The sequence below is a fragment of the Thalassophryne amazonica genome, chromosome 6 (assembly GCF_902500255.1).
Source record: "Thalassophryne amazonica chromosome 6, fThaAma1.1, whole genome shotgun sequence".
Taxonomy (NCBI): domain Eukaryota; kingdom Metazoa; phylum Chordata; class Actinopteri; order Batrachoidiformes; family Batrachoididae; genus Thalassophryne; species Thalassophryne amazonica.
Window position 1 is genome coordinate 73,455,188 of NC_047108.1, and position 18,962 is coordinate 73,474,149.

The following is an 18,962-nucleotide window of genomic DNA, read 5'->3' on the forward strand; positions in this document are numbered from 1 at the left end:
GTTCAGAAAGATACGATTGGAATGGTTTGATTATCATTTACAGTTGGCGATGAAAAACTTGGGTGTTAACTTCGTGTTAAAGTCAGAACAAGAAGCTGCACTGAAAGAGATCTATCTGGGAAGAGACACATTCTGTGTGTTGTCGGTCCAACGAGAGCAGCACAATGAGCAGGGCGGCGAACGTACGAGGGTAGGCTGAAAAGTTCTAAGGCTCACTATAACGCAGTTAATGCATTACTCCTTCATGGGGAGCCTTAGAACTTTTCAACCTACCCTCGTAGTCCGGCGAGCTCAATCTGTGGGTGCGAGCTATCCCACAATTCTATAATAGTAGAGATGTCGGTCCAATGAGAGAGGCACGCTGAGCAGGGTGCATGCGCATAAGCTGTGTAAGAGCTAATCAATGTAGCACCAAAAGCTACAACTTTCCAACGCGACACACAGAGTAAAATAAAGCTTTTTAAGAGAACCGATCATCTGAACTAGACTTACGACACATTTAAAGTGAAGCAGTGTGTTTGTCTATTTTTAACAAACACATGATTTGGTCCACTGGCTGCACTCCGCTCTACATCACTTTAAGTCAAATTTTCATCGACCAGGTGAAGGGCAGATTTATCAGTGTGGCTTTTGTGGAAAAGCTGCACTCTATAGACCAGGTTTTCACAGGCTGTGCTCACGTTCACGTGCAGCCTGACTGACTGAGGATTACACCGACCGCCTGCACTTACAGTCCAGTGTGAGAAGCTCAGCCGTCCCCCGTCTCAGCACTCTCTCTGCCTTCGCTGCACCTTCACTGCGCATGCATCATTTTGGAGCATCAACGGGAGAGTGCAGAGCTCCTGACACCAGGAAAGATAAAAAGTTTTAAAAACGTGAAAAAAATAAATACACTATGTAACAATTTTTGTTCCTGGCTTCTAAGTGTTATATTTCAACTGCTTATGTCTAAAGTCTATGGAAAAATGCCTACATTCAGCACAAACTTTTATTTTATTTTATTTATTTATTTTTTTTACGTTCTAGAAAGTTCTAAAAGTTTCTTGAAATTTCTAAATAATTCTGGAAACTTCTAGAAAATTCTGGACAGTTCTAGCATTTCAAGAATATTGTAGAAGACTACTCAGTAGTAGTGAAGGCGAATCGAGAATATTCTTGAAAACAGACAAATTTCAAAATATCATTGTCCTGATCACAGAAGCAAAGTTTCTGTGGAATAACAGCTATTTTCTATTTATTTAAGGCATAAAAGGTTAGGAAAACACACTGTGTACCCAGGAACAAAACAAAAATAAAAATGTGTTACATAGTGTAATTATCCAGGAAAACAGAAAGGAATACACTAAATTTGACAATCTGCGCGATGGAGCAGCAACAGTGTGCCACTGAGGGAAAGCCCTGGACGGTTGATACGTCCTTTTTATTCAATCGCTCGATTAATCACCAGAATAATTGTTAGAATACTCAATTATTAAAATAATCGATAGCTGCAGCCCTACATTTTACCATTTAAGCAAAGCTCCAGCAGAAACTATAACAGAGTTTATACAACTCCAGAAAAATGTGCATCACCGACCAAGACTTGATGTGCTCACACACACTGCAAACCTTTTCAGCATGTTAATATAAGCTACCAGGTGCTTTAAAAAATAAATATATTTAGTGTTCATCTCGCAAAATGCAACCCCCCCTCCCCCCTCCAAAAAAGAAATTCTGCTCCTGTAAGAAATGACCTTTTCAGTGGCAGCTGCTTTAAAGTCACTCATTCACTTTCGACTGTGCGTTTTCTCCCGCTATCACTTTATTTTGGTTTAATACAAATTTTGTTCCCAGCGAAACCACCCCGACATACAGGATTAGTATATCTTATTAACCTGTTTCACATAATGTTTTGGTTCAAAGCGTTATTACACACAATCAATGTGTATCTGTTTACCATGACAAGACCGTGTGAGCACAGGGACAGTCTTACTCATGTGCAAAACTGAAGGAAGACACACGCTTGTTGATGTAAGACACAGATTGCAACTTCACAAGAAAATGGCAAAGTCTGAAATCACGTGTTACGAAATGAAAAAAGGCATTTGTTCCAAGAGGCACAAAACTAAAGTGGTGACTGCAGGAAATGTGTACGTTGGTTGACCCTGTAGATGGAGTTAAAGCTGCACAAATTTTCAGATTTCACTGCTAAGCTAATGGATGGTGCATGCTCAGACATGGAAGCCTTTGATTTACTTAACTTTAAAATTTACAGAATAGATTTTGGACAATATGACCATTTTTAAAGAATGAAACTACAGTCTGAGATTTTGCTTTTTTCTATTTTAGCTTTATTTTTGACAATCTCAGTTGTGCCTTTCATTTTGTGTTGTTAGAATGGACAAAACAGATGGACACCACACTGGGTCTGCTCTGTTTAAGGTTTCACCCTTTAAAAATTTTGCTAAGGGAGTGTTTTTTTCTTTCCACTGTGATTTGCTCATGGAGCGGTTATGCCCTAGCCCACTTGTGTATCGTGCCTTGAGGTGACTTATACTCAACAAAAATATAAACGCAACACTTTTGGTTTTGCTCCCATTTTGTATGAGATTAACTCAACGATCTAAAACTTTTTCCACATACACAATATCACCATTTCCCTCAAATACTGTGCACAAACCAGTCTAAATCTGTGATAGTGAGCACTTCTCCTTTGTTGAGATAATCCATTCCACCTCACAGGTGTGCCATATCAAGATGCTGATTAGACACCATGATTAGTGCACAGGTGTGCCTTAGACTGTCCACAATAAAGGCCACTCTGAAAGGTGCAGTTTTGTTTTATTGGGGGGGGATACCAGTCAGTATCTGGTGTGACCACCATTTGCCTCATGCAGTGCAACACATCTCCTTCGCATCATCCGTGAAGAGAACACCTCTCCAACGTGCCAAACGGCAGCGAATGTGAGCATTTGCCCACTCAAATCGGTTACGACGACAAACTGGAGTCAGGTCGAGACCCCGATGAGGACGACGAGCATGCAGATGAGCTTCCCTGAGACAGTTTATGACAGTTTGTGCAGAAATTCTTTGGTTATGCAAACCGATTGTTCCAGCAGCTGCCCGAGTGGCTGGTCTCAGATGATCTTGGAGGTGAACATGCTGGATGTGGAGGTCCTGGGCTGGTGTGGTTACACATGGTCTGCGGTTGTGAGGCTGGTTGGATGTACTGCCAAATTCTCTGAAACGCCTTTGGAGACGGCTTATGGTAGAGAAATGAACATTCAATACACGAGCAACAGCTCTGGTTGACATTCCTGCTGTCAGCATGCCAATTGCACGCTCCCTCAAATCTTGCAACATCTGTGGCATTGTGCTGTGTGATAAAACTGCACCTTTCAGAGTGGCCTTTTATTGTGGGCAGTCTAAGGCACACCTGTGCACTAATCATGGTGTCTAATCAGCATCTTGATATGGCACACCTGTGAGGTGGGATGGATTATCTCAACAAAGGAGAAGTGCTCACTATCACAGATTTAGACTGGTTTGTGAACAATATTTGAGAGAAATGGTGATATTGTATATGTGGAAAAAGTTTTAGATCTTTGAGTTCATCTCATACAAAATGGGAGCAAAACCAAAAGTGTTGCGTTTATATTTTTGTTGAGTGTATGTTATGATTTGGAGCTGTAAGAATAAATTAAATTGCCTTCAACCAGTAATCTCCTCTTGCTTGCCTCTACTGGTGGTTGGCTCTCACTGCGGTATTGTATCACTTCCTGTTCCGGAACACAGCGGTGTTTTGCTGTATCTGTTAGCTGCAAATTTTTTGGCCCAGTGCTCATACACAGGGGGTGTTTAGAATGGCTAGTCCAAGGAACTGCTTGAACATGCACCTACGGTTATTAATAAAATACCAATATGAGGCCATAGGACACATGAACTTTTGCTTGGGTGATTTTGAAAGGTCAAACTTGTTCAGAATGGTTACTTGAGGTGCATTTGTAACTAGTTCTTTGAAGTTACCATTAAATACAAGTATGGAACGACATATCAAACTTCCAATGGCTACACAAATGCTGACCTAACTAAGTTATATATATGAAATCTAGAGTAAGTACTCACACCTAACCATGTGCCAGCAAGGAACATGCTGTGCCATTACCAACGAGGGCAAACAGCTGTGTCTGTCTTGGGTTTTTATTCTTTCTGGCTTGCACATTCACTCAAGACACATGCTGTATTGTACATCCAGGCACTTTGTGTCCTTTTTTTCTCTCTTTGGTAATGGCAGCCATGCCCCCATGTAGGCACGGCTACATTACATTAGCTATATTAGCCTCTACTGGTGGTTGGCTCTCACTGCGGTATTGTATCACCACTTCCTGTTCCGGAGCACAGCAGTGTTTTGCTGTATCTGTTAGCTGTTTAATCTGCGCAGTTAGATTGATCTAGTTAACTAGATAACGATTTGTTTCACAGTGTAATCTTCACGTGCCTTAACTAAAGCACTCCCTCTGCTGAATCACCTCTAAATTATTTACACATTATTCACTTTGTGTGTTTTTAGGAATCCGCTAGCTTAGCGCAGCTACTAGCTCTTAGCCGATTTAGCATGGTGGCTTCTCCTGTCTCTCCCGCACTTTTCTGCTCTGGGTGTGAAATGTTTAGTTATTCCTCGGCCTCCTTTAGCAGTAATGGTACTTGTAATAAGTGTAGCTTATTCATAGCTTTGGAGGCCAGGCTGGGCGAATTGGAGACTCGGCTCCGCACCGTGGAAAATTCTACAGGTAGCCAGGCCCCTGTAGTTGGTTCGGACCAAGGTAGCTTAGCCGCCATTAGTTCTCTTCCAGCAGATCCCGAGCAGCCGGGAAAGCAGGCCGACTGGGTGACTGTGAGGAGGAAGCGTAGCCCTAAACAGAAGCCCCGTGTACACGCCAACCCGTTCACATTTCTAACCGTTTTTCCCCCACTCAGCGACACACCCACTGAGGATCAAACTCTGGTTATTGGCGACTCTGTTTTGAGAAATGTGAAGTTAGCAACACAAGCAACCATAGTCAATTGTCTTCCGGGGGCCAGAGCAGGCGACATTGAAGGAAAAGGAATGGTCTATTTGAAGAGTTTCAGTCAGGTTTTAGAATTCATCATAGTACAGAAACAGCATTAGTGAAGGTTACAAATGACCTTCTTGTGGCCTCAGACAGTGAACTCATCTCTGTGCTTGTTCTGTTAGACCTCAGTGCTGCTTTTGATACTGTTGACCATAAAATTTTATTACAGAGATTAGAGCATGCCATAGGTATTAAAGGCACTGCGCTGCGGTGGTTTGAATAATAGTTATCTAATAGATTACAATTTGTTCATGTAAATGGGGATCTTCTTCACAGACTAAGGTTAATTATGGAGTTCCACAAGGTTCTGTGCTAGGACTAATTTTATTCACTTTATACGTGTTTCCCTTAGGCAGTATTATTAGACGGCATTGCTTAAATTTTCATTGTTACGCAGATGATACCCAGCTTTATCTATCCATGAAGCCAGAGGACACACACCAATTAGCTAAACTGCAGGATTGTCTTACAGACATAAAGACATGGAAGACCTCTAATTTCCTGCTTTTAAACTCAGATAAAACTGAAGTTATTGTACTTGGCCCCACAAATCTTAGAAACATGGTGTCTAACCAGATCCTTACTCTGCATGGCATTACCCTGACCTCTAGTAATACTCTGAGAAATCTTGGAGTCATTTTTGATCAGGATATGTCATTCAATGCGCATATTAAACAAATATGTAGGACTGCTTTTTTGCATTTGCGCAATATCTCTAAAATTAGAAAGGTCTCGTCTCAGAGTGATGCTGAAAAACTAATTCATGCATTTATTTCCTCTAGGCTGGACTATTGTAATTCATTATTATCAGGTTGTCCTAAAAGTTCCCTGAAAAGCCTTCAGTACTAGCGGGGACTAGAAGGAGAGAGCATATCTCACCCATATTGGCCTCTCTTCATTGGCTTCCTGTTAATTCTAGAATAGAATTTAAAATTCTTCTTCTTACTTATAAGGATTTGAATAATCAGGTCCCATCTTATCTTAGGGACCTCATAGCACCATATCACCCCAATAGAGCGCTTCGCTCTCAGACTGCAGGCTTACTTGTAGTTCCTAGGGTTTGTAAGAGTAGAATGGGAGGCAGAGCCTTCAGCTTTCAGGCTCCTCTCCTGTGGAACCAGCTCCCAATTCAGATCAGGGAGACAGACACCCTCTCTACTTTTAAGATTAGGCTTAAAACTTTCCTTTTTGCTAAAGCTTATAGTTAGGGCTGGATCAGGTGACCCTGAACCATCCCTTAGTTATGCTGCTATAGACTTAGACTGCTGGGGGGTTCCCATGATGCACTGAGTGTTTCTTTCTCTTTTTGCTCTGTATGCACCACTCTGCATTTAATCATTAGTGATCGATCTCTGCTCCCCTCCACAGCATGTCTTTTTCCTGGTTCTCTCCCTCAGCCCCAACCAGTCCCAGCAGAAGACTGCCCCTCCCTGAGCCTGGTTCTGCTGGAGGTTTCTTCCTGTTAAAAGGGAGTTTTTCCTTCCCACTGTCGCCAAGTGCTTGCTCACAGGGGGTCGTTTTGACCGTTGGGGTTTTTCCGTAATTATTGTATGGCCTTGCCTTACAATATAAATCGCCTTGGGGCAACTGTTTGTTGTGATTTGGCGCTATATAAATAAAATTGATTTGATTTAATATTGAAGCTGGATATCAGGTGAAGAGAAAAGGCACAATGAAATATATAAGGCACGAGTGTAATTCAATGATCAAGACATATATCAGTTCTGATTTGATGTAGACTGCAATAAATGTCAGAATGTTCCTGATTAAACTCATTCATGCCCACTTGGAAAAAAAAGATTTGTGTGTGCGTATGTTCATCCAGCTGTGCCTTGTGATCCAGACCCAGCTGCTCACAAGTGATTTCCTATTCTGGCTTACTTTATGACATCACAACTGCATATATCAAAATAAACGCCACAGTCTGACCTCTACCTGCAGCAAATATACATTTTATTCTTTTTGTAAATGTGGTCATTTGACGTGAGGAAGCATCTATGTTGGCCTATAGAGGCCACAGCACAAATGAAGATAAAGGTAAATGTGGAAAATAAAAACCAGCCTCACAAAGACAAAATTCCTGCATCAATTCAACAGATGGCTGCAAATTTTAAAAACCTTACAACCACAGAGAATACAAACAAATACAAGGTTACACAGAGAAAAGTTACAAAACAAATAAATAGATTTAAAAAATTAACTCACTGTGAACGGCTGCGGAGAGTGGAACTACCAACACTGTTATTTAGGAGGAACAGAGGAGATATGATTAAGGTTCACAAAATGCTTAACAACCACTCTGACAGAGACTGTGCCATAACTCTGAAATTAGAAAATGGTAATAGAAGAGGACACAAACTCAAATGCTATAAACAGTGATCTAAACATCTGCACATCAGGAAGTACTCGTTTTTAGACTTGTACAAACATGGAACAACCTGCCTGATTGGGTAGGTGGAAAGCATAAATTTATTCATAAGTAGATTGGACAAACATTGGGAACAATTGTCAGATTAATATAATTTCAATCTATTATCACTTACTAGACTGTGAACCCCCTTTGCAGTGAATGACAACACAGAGTGATCTTAAACAGCGTTTATTATTGCACAGGAATAGGATTTTTTTTTTTTAATTTATATATATATATATATATATATATATATATATATATATATATATATATAACAAAGCAGCAGCACTGAAGGAAGAGTTTCAAATCCGGCAGGTGTTACACCACAAGGAGTCCAGGCTATGGTTCAGTACACAGCAAAACAGGTTAATTAACAGCAGTCTTTTCAAGGGCATGGCAGGAGGGATAACCAGTAAGCAAGCAGAAGGTGTAAAACAGAAGCAGTCCAATAATAACAACAGTGTCCTTAAGATGTTAGACAAGATCAGGATACATAACAATAGCTACGTTTACATGGTCTGATTGAATTCTATCCGATTGGTGGATCAGATTGTCCTGTTTACATGAACGTGCCCTAAAGTGATCCGCTTGCTGTGCGTGTTTACATGCACCGTGGTTACGATCCGATTCAGTCAGTAGAGCAATCCCATAATGCTTTGTGTTGTGACGTCTGCCGTTTGTGACATACGCAAATGAGTTGTACCCAGAAGCCGCCCGTATAAACAATGGATTTGTTAGCTGGACTAATCAAGATTAGTTATTTTTTGTGCGTTTCTTTTGAAACTGCAGCATCAGAGGAACATGCGTCTTCTTCAGGACTTGTTCAGAAAGAAACGAGTGCGGCGGAATGTGTTTTTACGTGATGTAGCACGGAAAGTCGTAATGAAAACACCGATGGATTAAACAGCTGATTTACGAGCCAAATGAAAAAGAAGCCTTGGAGATCAGACGGAGCTTTGAGGAAACGCATCATATTCCTCAAATAACTGACGGGACTCAGACACATGCAGGTAGGTTATTTCTGAACATCTGTCGTTTTCATTGACCCACAATCAATAACGTCACAGCTACCACTTTTATGATTTCTGCTTTTATGACTTTTTTTTCTGTGGCTTTTAGGTAGAGTCCACTATGAAATCTCACAAAACTTATTTTAAACAATGAACTTTTGCAAAATATGACAATAAAGCAGTTTCATGAATAAATGAAACAAACCTTGTGTGTGAGGCCTTTTTACATTTCCTACTTACTTTACTCAACTAAAACAAGTTGTTTGCTTTGAGATTTTGCAACATCAGTTGCAAAATGCCTGGAAAAGCCCAAGATTCCAATGTTTTGTGCCATTCAGACCTTTTTGAGAGCTCAACAACTGCCAAATACCTTTCAAACTTAAGAGGAAAAAAGTCATATCCACTACACCCTGTGCTTTGTTCGCCTGATTTATTCTTAAGAACATAATGACTCATTAAGCATCAGAATTTTAAAATACTTAACCATTTTCTGTTTTAGTGTGTGAAAAACACTGAGGGCGAAGATGTACGGCTACAAACCATTGGTGACCCTGCAGATCCACTCCTCGACTGCTTGCTGAAAGGCTGCATAAATTCTACATATCTGAACCCAGAGGAGAAATTTGTTAATGTGAACCTCAGCTCACTCTGTGTAACAGTAGAAAACACTTTAAGGATTTTGAAGTCGATGTGAAGGGTGCTACTGAAGACAAGAGATTTTCACTTCACCTTTACACCAGCTGTGATAGCAACCTGCTGCTCTGTCAAAATGAAAGGAACAACGCAAGCAACAACTGGTTGGAGAACGCTGGTCACTTTGATGGCATCTTTCCTCAGCCTGGACCACAAGTCTCGATGCAGAGCCATTCCAGTGGGAGCAGGACAACGATGGCATTGAAGGAGTACATGTTCAATCACTTCCCTCTCCGAAATGGTCATCTCCATTAACAAAATAATAATAATAAAAAAAAAAACCTGACAAACACATTTTCTCTTTTTTTATTAAAGTGAATACAACTTTCTTCCATACACATTATATAAAATAAAAACCTGGCGGCACCACAACAATTTGGTTAAAAATAAAATATAGTGCTAAAAACTTGGCATTACTTCTTAAACTGGCATTACTGTGATGTCAAATCATAAAACCAAACCCTAAAGGCGGCTCTTTGTCAGCAAAATAACATACTATCAGGAAAAATTTGAAGAAACTAAACATCAGGGCCAGTTTCTTATATTCAATTTCTACATGTGTGCTGTAGTCAACGTTTCCACTGTTATTTTGATTATTCTGCGTGTGCTGAAGTGGCAGGTGGTAACTTGGGTTGGGTGATCAGGTGGCTCACTGTGATTGGTGGTGAAACAGTGGACTTAGTAGAGGACCAAGCTGAGATGCTTGCACATCATTTAGGAGAGATTAACTCACCTGTTCCAGACTAATATGACCCCAATGAACAACTTGAGATATGTGCCAAAATCTCTGTCCAGGACAAACAGCCCAAAATGCCCAAACCCTTTTTCATCCCAAGTGTTACTTCAAATACAGATGTATTTTCTAAACAGCAGCAGCTAGAGATTTTCCAAGGTGTTGAACATGTTGAAAATGACCAGTACATCTTTGGGAGGGTCAAAGAAAGGTGTAAAATTTCTATTTTGATATTTTAAGAGAAAATGGCTAAAATAAGTGGGTCAACGTATTACCACACATCCGAAGAAAATGAACATTTTCCAAATATGAAAATTTTATTTTCAGTCCTGTTATCAATGGAATATGCACTTAAAGTGGAAAATACTAAACAAACCTTGTATCTTTGGCAAACAGCAGTATCTAGAGCTCTTAAATGTTTTAAAGATGATCAGGAAACATCCACAACAGAAAATTTAAGATACTAAATATGTGGCAATTCCAGACTGTATGTAGGTTGTTTGACCTAATGTTTTTTTCTTAAAATATAAAAATGAGAAATTTTACACTCTTCTATGACCCTTCTAAACATGTACTGGTCATTCTGAGCATACCGAGTACCTTGGAAAACCTACAGCTGCTGCAGTTTAGAAAATCCAGCTGTATTTGAAGTAACACTTGGGACGAGTGGTCATTTTCGGGCTGTTCCATGCTTGTCTCAGCGAGGTCCCAGACTAACTTTGTTCATGTAAATGTGGAGCTGATGAGTAGGATTGAGAAAGGAGAGCCTGAAGACCATCAAACCATTGCCCTATAATGCTTTCAGTTGAGCGTGTACTTTCTTCCATAAACCTGGAAAGAAGCGTCTCTTCTCTTTCCAGATTCCTCTCATGCTGCTGTTGCATGTTGTCCAGGAAAGATCTCTACTGGGCTGATGATCACCCAGGAGCGTGGCATCACCAGATGATGGCTTTCGATCTAGAAAGAATGTATAATTTCAGTTAGCAAAGAAAAAGAGGGTTTATGTTTTTCTCTTTGTGGATCTCTCAGTCATGTATTATACCAAAGAATCATCCTGCTTCTCTATTCAAATATGTTGTACTCATCCATACGGCTTTTGACTTCACAAAGCTCAAAACAGGAAAACAAAATTGAAATGAACATATGTTTGTGTCTCAACTGTCTAAAGGATATTAACTGTCATATTCTGCTGGAACTTTGTAATATCACCATTTCTAAAAAATAAAGCACTCCAAATAAATAAATAAATATGCAATGACTTGAACATTATTTTTTTCAACAAGCTCTACAGGAAATTTCAATAACTCACTGCAGTCTTATTTTGCAGCATATTACTCTTTAAAAAAAAAACTCACTTTTTTGTCTGGAGCCTCCTCTGTGTGGTCTTCAGGTTGTGTTAAGCTGCTGTCATCAATCTCCTCCGACGTGCTCTTTACATCATCATCTGTATATATGAGAGCAGAAATTAACGTGATGCACTAAAGTGAACGAGGATAAAGAGTGTCGGTTAACTCGATGACAGACTGTGTTCATGCACTTTTACTCCGCGAATAAACTTATGGGATAACTTAACATGAATCCCCAACATTAACTTGAACTAAAGCCACACATTTGGCTCAAAGTACGTCTCGGAAAAAAAAAAAAAAAAGGAATGTTGAGTTAGTGTGATTTTATCAGGACTTACCTCCAGGCTTTCCGGTGTCTCGGGTGAACTTTCCGAAAACCGACATCTACTACAGTGTGCTCCTTGGAGAGGGTCGACATCCGATTATTACTCCATTAATTCATAATAAGTGAAGCTGGTTGGAGCCGCGCCGCTTCTGCTCGTTTAGCTTCTCCTTGTACAAAGCGCTCGTTGCTTCCCAGCGGTTTTTAATTTGCTCCACTGACCTGCTGACTCCGGACACAAGTCTGTGCTGCCAACTTACGTCCGTCAAACTTTTCCACTTATTTTAAATTCTTTTGAAATGTTGAGGAGTGTTGGCTCTTGTAAAGTCCAGCTCTGTTTTTTCTGTCGCCATTTCTGCGAACACAGAGCAGGAAGCGTCACGTGGTGATGTGACGTAACAGACATGCGCAGTAAGGCTCCTCACAGGCGGACAATCTGACGTGCCGTTTACATGGAACGCGATCGGGTTAAAAATAGGGTTACACCACCTCCTCTAACCCGATCGTAATTTCAATCAGATTGGGCTATTCTAATCAGATGGAGCTGTTTACATGGCGTGATTTTGATCTGATTGTTCAATCTGATTGTTCAATCAGATTACTTTTGGTCCATGTAAACACAGCTAATGACCAAAATACAGGAACTACACAGTGAGAATAATAAGTGGCGATACTTAGAGAATGCGAGAAAGTGGGATGGAACCACCATGATCTGGCAGGAAACACATGAAATGAAATGCCTTTTAAAGGATGCTAGCCCAATAGCAGTGGAAATGCTGACACACAAGAGCTCAGTGGATTACAACCAGGAAGAACCGGTACACGAGAAAACTATACAACAAAGAATTGAAATAATGGCTAGAATCAAGAGAAAATTAAAAGAATGCGATCACTTAGAAAATGAGAGAGAGATAAACAAAATACAAAAGGCACTAAGAGAAAAGATGCAGACATGACTGAGAAAACAAGAACAACAGGAGCTTGTCAAACCCAAAAGTGTAGCCAGAGAGACACCTGCACCTTGTACTGTTTTAAAATAAACAGAGAAACCACTGGAGTGCTCTGTGTGGGGGGGAAAAAAAAAAAACTAACCAGAGGAAATCAGTTCGCCACACACTACATGTGTGTCCACAACCTGAAACATCTATAAGGCAAGGGTGGGCAAATTCAGCAAATTATGTCACTATATGCCATCATAGTATCTACCATTAAAAAGATACATACAATGAAGATTAATAAATTAGGAGATACACTGGGAAGGCAAATGTGGTCAAAGAACTAGGAGTTAGTGCACATCTGAGTACAAATTGTTAAATATTCCATAACTTCATCTGGACATGAAGGTCAAAAGACCTGTATATAATCTACAGCACACGCACAAAAAAAAGACTGTTCAGTGAATCACAGAGCTTTTTTTCTGTTTATCTCAGGCTGGTCAACAGAGCTGAAGAAATGTATTTACTTTTTTTTTTTTTTTTTTTTTTTTTACTTTTAAGCTGCTTTTTTATACAATGCATTTAACAGTAGAAGTTAATAAAATACCTCTGTTTTAGAGCTTTGCAAAGCATCTACATTTTGGTGTGCTGTATGAATTTGCAGCAGAAAAATGATCACAAACTGTTGCATGTGCTGTATTTATGTTTCCCATGTTTTAGGTAAAGTTTAGGTTTAGGTTAGTTTTAGGTAAAGTTGAGGCCGCGGGCTGCGGCCTCAACTTTACCTAAATTCTGGGTCTTTTAGTGAAGTTTAGGGCTAGTGGCCGGCGATCACCTTAGTATTTCTTCTGTTTTTCTTGTTGATTAATGCTGGCAAATTACACAGTATTTTTGTCTTTCTGATGTCTGATTCTGTTTTTTCTCTCTGTTTATGGTGCAGCTCCATCCAGAGATGAGAGTTGTATTCGTGTTGGCGATCCTCCTGTCCTGTGCGCCAATAGCATTTCTTGTATATTGTTCTGTAATTTATCTTTGTAGCATGGCCCAAGCAGAGGGTCACCCCCTCAACAAAAATATAAACGCAACACTTTTGGTTTTGCTCCCATTTTGTATGACATGAACTCAAAGATCTAAAACTTTTTCCACATACACAATATCACCATTTCCCTCAAATATTGTTCACAAACCAGTCTAAATCTGTGATAGTGAGCACTTCTCCTTTGCTGAGATAATCCATCCCACCTCACAGGTGTGCCATACCAAGATGCTGATTAGACACCATGATTAGTGCACAGGTGTGCCTTAGACTGCCCACAATAAAAGGCCACTCTGAAAGGTGCAGTTTTATCACACAGCACAATGCCACAGATGTCGCAAGATTTGAGGGAGCGTGCAATTGGCATGCTGACAGCAGGAATGTCAACCAGAGCTGTTGCTCGTGTATTGAATGTTCATTTCTCTACCATAAGCCGTCTCCAAAGGCGTTTCAGAGAATTTGGCAGTACATCCAACCAGCCTCACAACCGCAGACCACGTGTAACCACACCAGCCCAGGACCTCCACATCCAGCATGTTCACTTCCAAGATCGTCTGAGACCAGCCACTCGGACAGCTGCTGAACAATCGGTTTTCATAACCAAAGAATTTCTGCACAAACTGTCAGAAACCATCTCAGGGAAGCTCATCTGCATGCTCATCGTCCTCATCGGGGTCTCGACCTGACTCTAGTTCGTCATCGTAACCGACTTGAGTGGGCAAATGCTCACATTCGCTGGCGTTTGGCACGTTGGAGAGGTGTTCTCTTCACGGATGATGCGAAGGAGTTGTGTTGCACTCCATGAGGCAAATGGTGGCCACACCAGATACTGACTGGTATCCCCCCCAATAAAACAAAACTGCACCTTTCAGAGTGGCCTTTTATTGTGGGCAGTCTAAGGCACACCTGTGCACTAATCATGGTGTCTAATCAGCATCTTGATATGGCACACCTGTGAGGTGGGATGGATTATCTCAGCAAAGGAGAAGTGCTCACTATCACAGATTTAGACTGGTTTGTGAACAATATTTGAGGGAAATGGTGATATTGTGTATGTGGAAAAAGTTTTAGATCTTTGAGTTCATCTCGTACAAAATGGGAGCAAAACCAAAAGTGTTGCGTTTATATTTTTGCTGAGTATATATTATTAAAATAATCTATACGTCTAAAATTGAGTTCACAGATTCTTAAAATCAGCATTCTCCTTACACATAACGTTTCATTGTTCCTCATTATCTGTAGCGCGAGAGAGAGAGAGAAAGCGCAAACACAAATCTATCGAGAATAGCTGAATGTCTGCTGCTGAGCTTTTATTAACAACATTCTTTGTTCCTCCTCTATTCATTCTATGGAGCTAATTGCTCAGATTTCTGTGAATGGATGTCACTGCTGACATCATTACGAGGTCACATCTGGGTGTTTGCAGTCTTAACAGCTTCAATCATGTTCAAACATCTTTAAACAGGGTCATCTTAGAAAGTACAGCTTAAAACTTGATTGTGGTCCATCGAGGTAAAAATTTGAAGCAAAAGTAGTGTCTGTTGCGTTTCTGGCTGAGAACGCAACCGGGCGCAGCTTTACTTTTGTTTTTCAGTGGGTTGCCAGGTATGTGCTTTATAAACCAGCCGGTTGCCAAGTCTGAACTTTATAAGCCAGCCTGATAAAATGCATGCCGGATTAAGCTGTGTTACGTCTGTTTTCTAACAATAACTCCAAGTACCCGAGATTCATCCATTCATTTGCTAAATCCACTTATTCCAATTAAGGGTCATGGAGGATGGAGCCTATTCCAGCAGTCACTGGACAAGAGGAAGGGTACACCTTGAACAGGCACTTGGGCCACTGCAGGGCCAACAGATGTTAAAGGTTTTGCTGCTGCGTGTCTTTAGAAGTGGAACGAAGCCAGTGCAAACCCACGCAAACATGGGGAGAACATGGAAACTCCACACAGAAAGGACCCGGGATGTTCACGCTATCAGACAACAGTGCTAACCACTAAGTCATTGTGCTGCCAGTATCTTGGGGATGGAGGGAGGTTGAATATTTTATTCACAATTATAAGTTGTGCTGGTCAGGAGAAATTCCGTCTTTCTGTATTTTCTTCCAGCAAACGTTTGCACCTTAAAACGTAAGAATCATAAAACTAAATTTTTATACATTAATACTGGGAGGTATGTAGGTAGGTTTGTGTGTCAAAAAAAAATCATGCATTTCTGACATTTATACTGTAATTTCTGGTCTATAAGCCGCTACTTTTTTCACACACTTTGAACACTGCGGCTTTTACAATGATGTAGCTAATTTATGGATTTTTACAGGATTTTTCATAAGTCCAAATACATCAATTGATGCTGTTAATTGATTTCCTGTAAACTGCGCTCCTTATGTGGTGTAAATTCACACACTATGTAAATACAAGGTCTTACCTGTTCGTTTTAGTAAAGAGACGTCCCTCTCCAGCACTTTGCGCCGTCAGATCAGTTAGCGGAATGGAGCCTTCTCCCCCCCCCACCCTTCCAAACTGGTTCTCTCTCTTGGTGCAACAAGATGGAAACGTCACAGCGCCTCATTAACGTCTCATTTACCACAGACTCCATCCAATCCTGGCTGCACGTGATGAAAGTTAGAAAAAGTTAAAATTACTCAATTCTCCATGTGGAGCAGAGACACCGTGTGCGCGCATGCCAGATGACGTGGGCGTCAATATTTACATGTAACACTTCAGGGGAAAAAGCATTTCCGGTGCTTATTTAATTAAAAGTTAAAAAATCTTTCTGTCTAACATTTTTCTGTGTAAATATCTCATGTTACAACGTGGAGACCCGCGGCCTATTTATGTACAATTTCTTTTTTCTTTTTAAAATGGGTGGGTGCGGCTACTATTCAGGTCTGGAAATTATTGTATTTTTTTTTTTAACTGAATTTTGGGTTTCAAGTTGGAAACGTACCAGAAACCCTGAAATGTTCAAATTGCCTGCTAGATGGTGACAAAACCTGCTCAAATGTGCGGAAAGGTCTTGGCTGTTTATTAATTTGTAAAGTTAACATTTGGCAAAAATAAGATGGGCCGAGAGGCAAAAATCAACTTACAGTCATGTCCTTTACCTTTTTAAATATCTCTGGCACCCCTCACCCCCCTGGCAAAATCATTTCCTTCTGGATAAATAAAGATGATCTTATTCTTATCTCATTCTTATAAACAACTTACTTGTTTATAAGAATAAAAAAAAAATCAATAATTCTTTATGAAATACAACTTACTTGTTATATTTCATTAAGAATTGTTGATTTTTTTCTGAGACAAAAATAATCTACAAGTCTGCCATGCTTGTACAACAATTAAGATAAGATAACTAAGATAAGCTTTATTGATCCCACAGCAGGGAAAATCACTTGTTGCAGTGGCAAGTCATACAAAAGTAAAGAAAAAAAAACTAAGTCATACTGATTACATAGCAGCTTTCAGTCAATTAGCGGCGATGTTCAGATTTAGACAGACCCACATGTGTGGGTGTCTATCTAAATATCAAAAGGGGGAGATGGTGGGAAGAGCTGGACAAACGAGACCATTCTACTATTTATATGTATTGAAGCAATCTGCATGTCTTGAAGTAAACAACAAACCCCTCAATTTTCTCCAGTATTTTACTGCAGTTCAGGCTCATCCTCCATCAGAGAATACGCATCCGTTTGAGGTGACGGGGGTGTACACCAGGACAGCAGACCCATAATTTCCTTTGTGTCCATCAGAAGTGATGCACATGTGCAGCAGTTCGAAGAGTAAAGCTCCAGTATCAACGTTCCTTACACAAGTAGAAAAACATTACAGCATCATTTCCTTCAGTAAAGTCATTCTGGCTTTTCTGATGCACAAACTGGGCACATTGTCACCAAAAGAGTGGTGATGGCTGTCCATTTTTTGACACCAATTGAGAATCAATCAAGATGAACCTGCTGGGAAATATCTTTGCGTACAGCTTGTGACGGTGGTAGTGTTCTTTAAAAACAAAATACTGTATAACATCCAGTTTAATATCTGAAACACTGTCAGCACATAAATGTAGGATTAGATAAGATGTCTGATCTGCACTAATGTTAGCTAAAACTGTGTACAGGCCATTAGGAACAACATAATGCTTCCTGAGGTCTCCCTGAGTGGGAAGTAAAATGCAATATATCAATAAAAAATTCAACAAGGAAATAGTTTTTGACTTTATTTTGTAGATGGAGTCAGATGCGCAAATCATTGCCAGAAACACAATCAACTAATTACCTGATCAATATCCAGCAGACTTTATGGAGAATCTAGTGCACTTGCATAAAAAGGTATAACCAACCACAATATGGGTCAGTAGAGGGAAGATACAAAATGTCACAATTAATCTTCTTATAAAGCTGCAGATTCCTTTCTAAGCAAAACAGACTGTTGCACTCGACAGACAAAGGGTGACAACTGTGAATGTGTAGCAATGTCACCTTAAACCAGTGAGAGCACTCTCGCAATCTGGTTTATCATGATTTTACAGGAAATTACTGTTGGACCTGCTGACACACAATGACGGAAAATGAAAGGAGACTAAAGAGATTAGTTGGAAGGTGTTGGCCAACAGAAGATCAGAAACAGGCCAGAAGCAAGAATGTGATGAGACAATGTTGGCATTTATTAAAATAAATAAATAAAAGGATATTATAAGTGAAAAATTCTATTTTAATTTTTTAAAAAACGACGCATGCACTCTCATGGGGTTAAACATCTATCCAGATTGAGACTTGGACTCGGTCTTCTCTACGTGTGGAAATACATGGAAAGTGTTTCTGCAGTCAGACAGTGGACAGGAACTTTCCAGTCCTATTAAAATCCACCATGTCACATGGCAGATCCCAAAATGGCTAAGTCAGACGGGTTCCTTTTGTAATGATGCTTTTTTTCAGGCAAATGGAAAGCTGGGCATTGCCAGAGTGGCACTGGGCAGTAGAGTCAGAAACCAGAGGGGGCACATCTGGAAAAGCTGCTGAAGTCATTCGATTCGTTTAAAAGCTCTGACAATTAGGCGAGACATGGGATGAACTTTTGTCTGTGTTTGTGAGCCAGTCATGCACTTTACTCTGTGGCTTCAAGAGGAACTAAAGAACAGGAGATCCAGTTGACAGGTGAAAGACGCTGTGACGACGCCGATAACACAATCCACACTCCACCTGGAAGCAGGTTTAACTGCCCAGAAAAGATGACTGTGTTCATCGCCGGTTTAAAAAACCAGAATGGTAAATGCATTTATATAGTGCTTTTCCATCTGCATCAAAAGCTCAAAGTGCTTTACAATGATGCCTCACATTCACCCATTCACACAGACACTGATGTCAGGGTGCTGCCATGCAAGGTA

The 18,962-nt window shown here is 40.2% G+C and overlaps 1 protein-coding gene and 1 long non-coding RNA gene across 8 annotated transcripts in view; one reads left to right on the forward strand and one right to left on the reverse strand.

Moving 5' to 3' along the window:
• LOC117512423 (neuron navigator 1-like) overlaps positions 1-18,962 on the reverse strand; it is a 261,229-nt gene that overhangs the window by 66,154 nt on the left and 176,113 nt on the right. The window lies entirely within an intron of this gene.
• Positions 658-18,203, forward strand: LOC117512425. The gene is made up of 3 exons (XR_004561293.1): positions 658-737; positions 2,449-2,451; positions 18,192-18,203. It is a non-coding gene; the product is annotated as an uncharacterized LOC117512425 (long non-coding RNA).